The 7138-nt window shown below is 34.0% G+C and overlaps 1 non-coding gene across 1 annotated transcript; it reads right to left on the bottom strand.

The window, feature by feature from the left end:
- Positions 1 to 521: 521 nt before the first annotated feature.
- LOC114613151 lies at positions 522 to 655 on the bottom strand. Its single transcript, XR_003710138.1, has one exon. It is a non-coding gene; the product is annotated as a small nucleolar RNA SNORA17 (small nucleolar RNA).
- Between the last annotated feature and the right edge of the window lie 6483 nt (positions 656 to 7138).

Below are 7138 nucleotides of genomic sequence, written 5' to 3'. Positions count from 1 at the left end.
TGTACCTTTGTCTTCATCTTTCTTTTCTTTCTGTCCATTTTTCCACCACTAACATGCCCCTCTTCATGGTGATGAGGTTCCCCGAGTGTCTGGGGTCATCTCGGGAGTTGTCTCCGAAATCTGATGTTCTGTACCCATGTATTATGACACTTAGAAAGGATCATCAAAAGCATAATTTGCTCCCCAAAGCCTACATAGTGCCAGAATGGTGGTAATCTTAGGCTACCTCTCTGTCTGGGTGCCATGGCACCAGACTGGTGGTCTTCTTGTGCTTGGTCCTTGCCCAGGTCTGTCTGTATGACCCTATGCAAAGGCCATCTATCTAAGGCTCACATCCACCCAGGGCCCGAAGTCCAAGTTGAGGTTCTTCTAGCCCCTGACTTATACCATGATTTAGGAGCTGGTCAGGATCTGTGTGAAACTCCATGCTTTGAAAGCCCTTTGGGACTGCTGTTATCTTGTGTTAGACTCCTATACCAGCTTAACTCAGACTCCTTTCCCAACCTCCCCCTTCCCCCGGTTTAGTTACATTACTAAACATTCAGATGTTTATAGGTCAGAACACTGAACATAGACATAGCCTCACTCCTCTCTGCCACCTAATGATATACACGTGACACACTGCAGCCACACCTGCAAAGCCTCTAGGGGCAAGTGAAATCTATTATTCAAATATGTTAATATCAGCAGATGGGGATATGCACATCACTTAGAGTAATTTCACTGAACTTTTATTGCCAGTTTTTTTTTTTTAATTTAACAATGCACATGAGGATGATACTGAATTTCTGATCCTTCTGCTCATCAAGGGCTGGAATTATATTATATGTCATTTAGGCAGTACTGGACTCTAACCTAGGATGTCAAGTCTTCTTGACAAGAGTTTCACTAACTGTCTAAATATCTAAAAAACAAGTATAAAAAAGTGTGAGAAAAAAGTATAAAAAAGTGTGTGAAAAGAGAGGAAAAGTGTGGGTAATCTCTTGAAGATGTAGCTTACCTATCATTTCTCTCACTTGAAACTATTAATGATTTTTTAAACAGTTATTAAATAACTGTCATCAAAGGATACAATTATTTTCCAAATTCTAGTACAAATTCTACAGAAGTAAATTATTTAAGGGTTCTGAAATTACTTATTCTGATATGGTAATTCACCTTACATTGTTCTAAAATTTATTTTTGAATAAAGGGACTCAAAGCAACCTAATAGGTTTTGGTATTTGAAGGAACTGAAAGCATTACAAATTCTTTCTAACATAAAATTACACATTTTTAGGTCATTATAGTATTAGATGTTTTCTGCCAGATGAAATGACATGTTTAAGTGACTTTGTTTTTACACTGTGTTAAACGATGCATTTGATTTTAGATTATTACTTAGTGAACAATAGAATTTGTCAACAGTACTGTGTAGTGTTATATTATGTTTGTTTTAACTATTCCCATCGGGATTGCTCTGGCCTATAATCTGAAACTTTATTCTACATAATTTTTCATCTAAAATGCTGCGTATTAAAATTGCATGCACCGTATGCTAAGAGAAATATTTTCCTTTCAAATCTAGAACTAAATCTTGTAAACACTGTATTTTTAATAACTTATGAATATTCAAATAGTTACAGAGACTCTTCAAGAATATTTTTCAGCCTTCATGTTAATATTATTATATGTTTATTTTAAAATGAAAACAAAACTATTATTATATCCAAAGCTGACTGAGAAGTTATAAGAAAGTAAAGTATAAGCCAACAATAAATGAACATTTCTAAATATTGATTAATGATTTCAAAAAATTCACGACTATAAAGACTTTGCTTAACAGTTTTAAGCTATGATAAATTATTTTATCATGGCAAAACTTCCATTTCTTTAACCGAAGTCCTGATTTACTATGAGAAAATCAATATTTATAACTTAAAACACTACAAAGTGATTTTAACAATTTTACATCATTTTACATTTTTGTAATTATCATGCACATTTGTCCACCTATATTGGTTGGTTGAGGTATTGCTCAGTTTTTCAAAATTTACTTAAAATGCATAAAGTCCTGGGTTTAAGTCCAGTACTACATAATTGTATATAATAGGAGTGTAATTGCAGCCTTTGAGAGTCAGTGGATCAGAAGTTAGAAATCAAGCCCAGAAGCACACACACACACACACACACACACACACACACATAGGCTTATGATATATATATATATATATATATATATATATATATATATGTGTGTGTGTGTAATATATGTATGTGTGTGTGTATATTTTTAAATATGTACATGTGTGTGTGTCTGTGCTATATATATGTGTGTGTCTCTGTGTGTGTTCACACATGTTTAAGTGTGTGGGAATAGTGCACATAAGTGCAAAAATTAGTTCAGAAAAATTGTTCTACAAGTCTGAAACAAATTTTATTGGGTCTTAGTATGAATGAACTAAGTCTTGTAAGAAGAATTTGTGAAGAATTATTTTTATCATATTTCACTAGCTTTTATGACCAAATTTCTCAAATTTATATTAATGGATATGTGGCCAATGGTGGTGATGATGATGATACATATATATGATATATATACATATATACATATACGATACATATGTATACACATATACACATACACATATGCACATATACATATGTATATATTTGAAAGTTCTATCACTATAAATTATAGTTATTTTGAAACTTTGTGTATTGTTATATAAATACACTTTATTTAACCCTTTAAGATTGGTGAATATTTAACATTATAAGTGTTTGTGAATGGGAAATAATAATTTTCTTATTTCATGATTCTTAAACGGGGCCTGTCATTGGTTTGCCCTTCCCTTACTCTGCTCAGCTGTATACCTTGCACATCTTGTAGCCAGGGCGAATTGTGGGTCTACGGTTTTATGCCTGGGTTGGCATCTCAGTGGAGATGGCACACCATATCCTCCACTACCAGGACTCTTATCAAGGGTAACCCAATAGTTTGATAAAAGTTTCCATTGTCCTAGATTTCTAGCTTCTCCCAGAGATGTCCCCCATACTCCAAAAGTCTTTTCTAATACTCTCTCTTTGTATCTTCCCTCTACCTTATCCCTGTCTCCATCTCCATCCTCTCCCCCACCCAGTTACTTGCCTCCATCACCCTGATATGTAGTCTTTTTCCCTTTTCACTGAGATTTCAGCATCTCTCTTTGATCACATTCCTGACAGTATTAATAATATCTGCTATAATTTCAGAAAGGGGTCTAGCATAAATGTAATCAGAGAGGTTTATCCCAGCTAATGATAGAAACTAATGCAGAGACCCACAGTCAAATATTAATTAGAGATTGGGGAATCCCATGGAGGAGGTGGAAGGAGGATTGAGTAAGACAGAGGAGTCAAGAATACCATAAGAAAATCTACAGAATCAACTAACCTAGGCCTATAGGAACATATAATATAAAGACTGAACTGCCAGCCAGAGAGCATGCATGGGACCAAAGCAGGCCTTCTGCACATATGTAATGGTTGTGTAGTTGGGTCCTCACATAGGACGCTTAAAGCAGGAGCAGTGGCTGTCTCTGATTACATTGACTGACTTAGAATCTCTTTCCTCTAACTGGGATGCCTTGTTTATTCTCAAAAGGTAAATATTCCTAGTCTTAGTTTCACTTGCTATGCCAAGACTGGTTGATATCGATGGGAGGCCTCCCCTTTTTTGAGAAGGAAAGTAGTGTTGGATGGGGAAGAGAGAGATGAGAACACAAGACTTGGGAGCGAGTCGGGAGGGTAAGCTGCAAATGGGATGTGAAGTAAATAAATAACAGCAAATTTCTTAAATAAAAAATATTAATAACTCAAAGAAATTCTCCATTACAGCTTTGTCTGTAAAGAACATTCACTTTGAGGATATGTCACCATACTGAAAATGTTGATATAAGGTATTCATCTGTTTAGAGAGAAACTAATTGACTTCAACATTTTGATCACCGGTAGCAGATAATTCCAATGAAAATTAAAATAAGAAAAACAAAATACAGTTATCTAAATTTGATAGATGGAAAAACAAGTTGTACACTGAATATAATACAAATAGATGTCCAATATAAAGTCTACAATTTTAAAGGATCCACTGTGGTGGGACAGGTTATTCTTTATGCCATCCCCACATAAGGTATTGGACAATAAGCACACAAAAAGAAAAAAATCTCATATACACACACACTATCAGCTAGATTTAGTGGAAATAGAACGTAAAAAAAAATACACTTCCTAAACAACAAAAAAATAATCCTCTAAAGTGATGTATGAAGTTAAAAGTAAATTTAAAAGGTGATCTGGAGAGCCAGTGATATGTATAAGCAGTTAAGTACACTTAGTACTCTTAAAAAGCCAAGATTCATTTCATAGCTCTCACACGGTAGCTCACTACTGTCTGTAATTCAGATTCTAAGGATTCCTATGCCTATTTCTAATCTCTGTAGGTGGAAACACTCATGAGTATGTTGGAAATAAAACTCATACATATATATGTACACAATTCCCAGGTTTGATTTTTTAATATATTTTTTACACATTCACTTTACATCCTACTTAGGACCCCCTCCCAGCCACTCTCTCCTTGAATCCTACCCCCTACTAATGAAGTATATGGATATCTTTTACATTTTCTGACTTTATATTGATTTAAAGGATTAAAAATTATTCTATTTTGTCTCTTCTTAAACTCAAACATACAAGTATAAATATGTTTATCAAATAATTGGTAGCTAGATCAAATACCTTTAAAAATTTCAGACAATTAAGTTCTCTACATATTCTTTAGTATATAGCAAGGACGCTTTAAGAAATGTTGCACTGTATTCAACTCATTTTCAAAGTATTATACTAGTCTTTTAAATTATAGATTTACTTCTGTGACTAAACTTTCTATGCTGAAATAGGTAAAAATAATTTTTAAGGACAATTTGACTTTTGCTATTTTGTTGGCTAAGTTGTGAAACAACATAAATACTCAAATCCTGTAAAGAAAAGGTGACTTCTTTGTAAATCTGTCTTAAGGTCAGCTCTTGTTCTTGATAACGTGAAATGCACTTGGCCTTGAGAGTCTGCAAACTGAAGAGCCTGTAACTGTCTATACATGTTGCCTGGAAGTACATTTAATAAGAAATGTGTTCCTTTCACCCGAAAATTGCATTCTTTATTTTTATATCTTCCTTTGATTATATATTCTTATAATACTATTTCTGAAGTTTTGCAGTTGTTGATTTATTTAGAACAAAATACAATAAGTTATAAAATATTTTTATAACTATGAGCGGAACATACATGCATTAAAGTATAACTACACAAATTGTTTGTTTTTACAAATCATTGAATTCAAGGGGATTGTAGCACTTAGCTTACGAATTGTGTTATTTAGCTTAGTGTTGTGTCATATGGCTATAGCCATAGCACACGGGAGATAGAGGCAAGAAGATCAGAAGTTTAAGTATGAAATAGAGGAAAAATGATAGACTTCACAGTATGTAACTGGTGAAGATGGCATTTCAAACTTGTAATATCAGCACTGGGACCTCGAAGACAGGAGGACAAGCTCAAGGCCAGCCTGTGCTAACCATTAAGGATTTTTTGTCTCAAGTCAAATGATATAAACCATAAGATGTATATGGTAGAAAAATTAAAAATCTCTTTAGATGTGACATCGCGTCTTCAAGCAGAATGCTGCTGCAGTAACAAAATACAGTGGGAATACAAGAGATAAGAAATATGGTTAAAAGTTTATATACTTGCATTACATTGCATTGATTTTATATGCCTCAGACTGTTTGCTGATCTTTAGTAACCCAATTTAACCTTTATGCTTTGACTTCTCGTTTATTGTTTGCAGCTGAATTTTCAACCTTTGAACGTTTACTATAGATTAGCTCATAAGTTCTTTTCCTCATAAAAATCTTTTCATCATTCATGTGGCAGAATTGAAGACAGCTGTGCTTTTTTAGACTTCAAATATGCTAATGAAGATAGCATAAGTTTTTGAGTGATCACATGTTTTGATAGCGATTGTGCTAAGTACATTTCTTAAATTTAGGTGTTAGGCCTAAATCTAGTAAAGTACTTAGCTATGTATATAATTGTTTATGAATAAAAAATGAATCTGTCAAAGCTAATATCATAGCTGATATTGCTTTTACCACATCTTACAGTTTACAAATCACACAGTTGTTTTAAAAAGTCTCTTGTTTTTCAGTCCCAAGCATTATTGTCTCTAGATGTGCTCAATACTGGGAGGTTTACTGTTTCATTTTTTTTTTCAAATACTAAACCTAATTGTGTTACTATATCCCCTATCTCTTATTGTATTAGTGACTATGATTAAATCTTATCTCCCTATTGTATCACATATGTTCATACAGAATAAAAATAATGTGAATAACTAGGGATTCATATTTGGGGAAGAAAGCATAGGAAACTATTTTTCTCATATTGAAGTATAGAGAAACTTTAATTCAACAACATGGCTGCTTTGGCCAGGGAGCACATACAAAGTTATAATCCAGGAAAAATGAAGACACACTCTGGATTACAGTATGATCTGGCTGGAATACAGACATGCCCTCAATATACACCTTTAATGCCTAACAATAAAGGTATGGTTAGTTTATAGAATGAAGTACTCAAGTTTGAAAGTGACATCTAATTGAGGAGAAGACCAAGTGATGAATCAGAGACAGATTGGACAGAATGAGTCAAAGATAGGATATACCAAACTCAAATGGGAACACCACTGTAAAGACAGGTTACCTAAGAGCAGTGAGAGAGAATAAAGGTGTATCATTTGAGGTACGAGGTTAGTGGGTATGACAATTTTACTGAGACGATTTTACAGAGAAAAGCTACAGAGGAAACAAGCTCAATACAGGTAAAGACAGAACAAGCCAGGCAATGAGAACAAGCCAGACTAGAATATATTGCCAAAGTTAGCATGAGGCCAAGCAAAGCAATTAGTCAGCAGCGTAGAAAAGCCAGATTGAATTAGTCATTCTAGAAGATTAGATTGTTAGGTTAGAAGCTTGTAGGCCTCCATCTAGGGAAAGTTAGAACAGAGAAAGAAGTGCTCTTGGTTCAGCTCATGCCATCTATTCACAGATCATGAGTG

Source organism: Grammomys surdaster, unplaced genomic scaffold (genome assembly GCF_004785775.1).
Source record: "Grammomys surdaster isolate TR1022 unplaced genomic scaffold, NIH_TR_1.0 126189, whole genome shotgun sequence".
Classification (NCBI taxonomy): Eukaryota; Metazoa; Chordata; class Mammalia; order Rodentia; family Muridae; genus Grammomys; species Grammomys surdaster.
The sequence above is the reverse complement of the archived record's forward strand: the minus strand, read 5'-3'. Positions and strand labels throughout refer to the sequence as shown.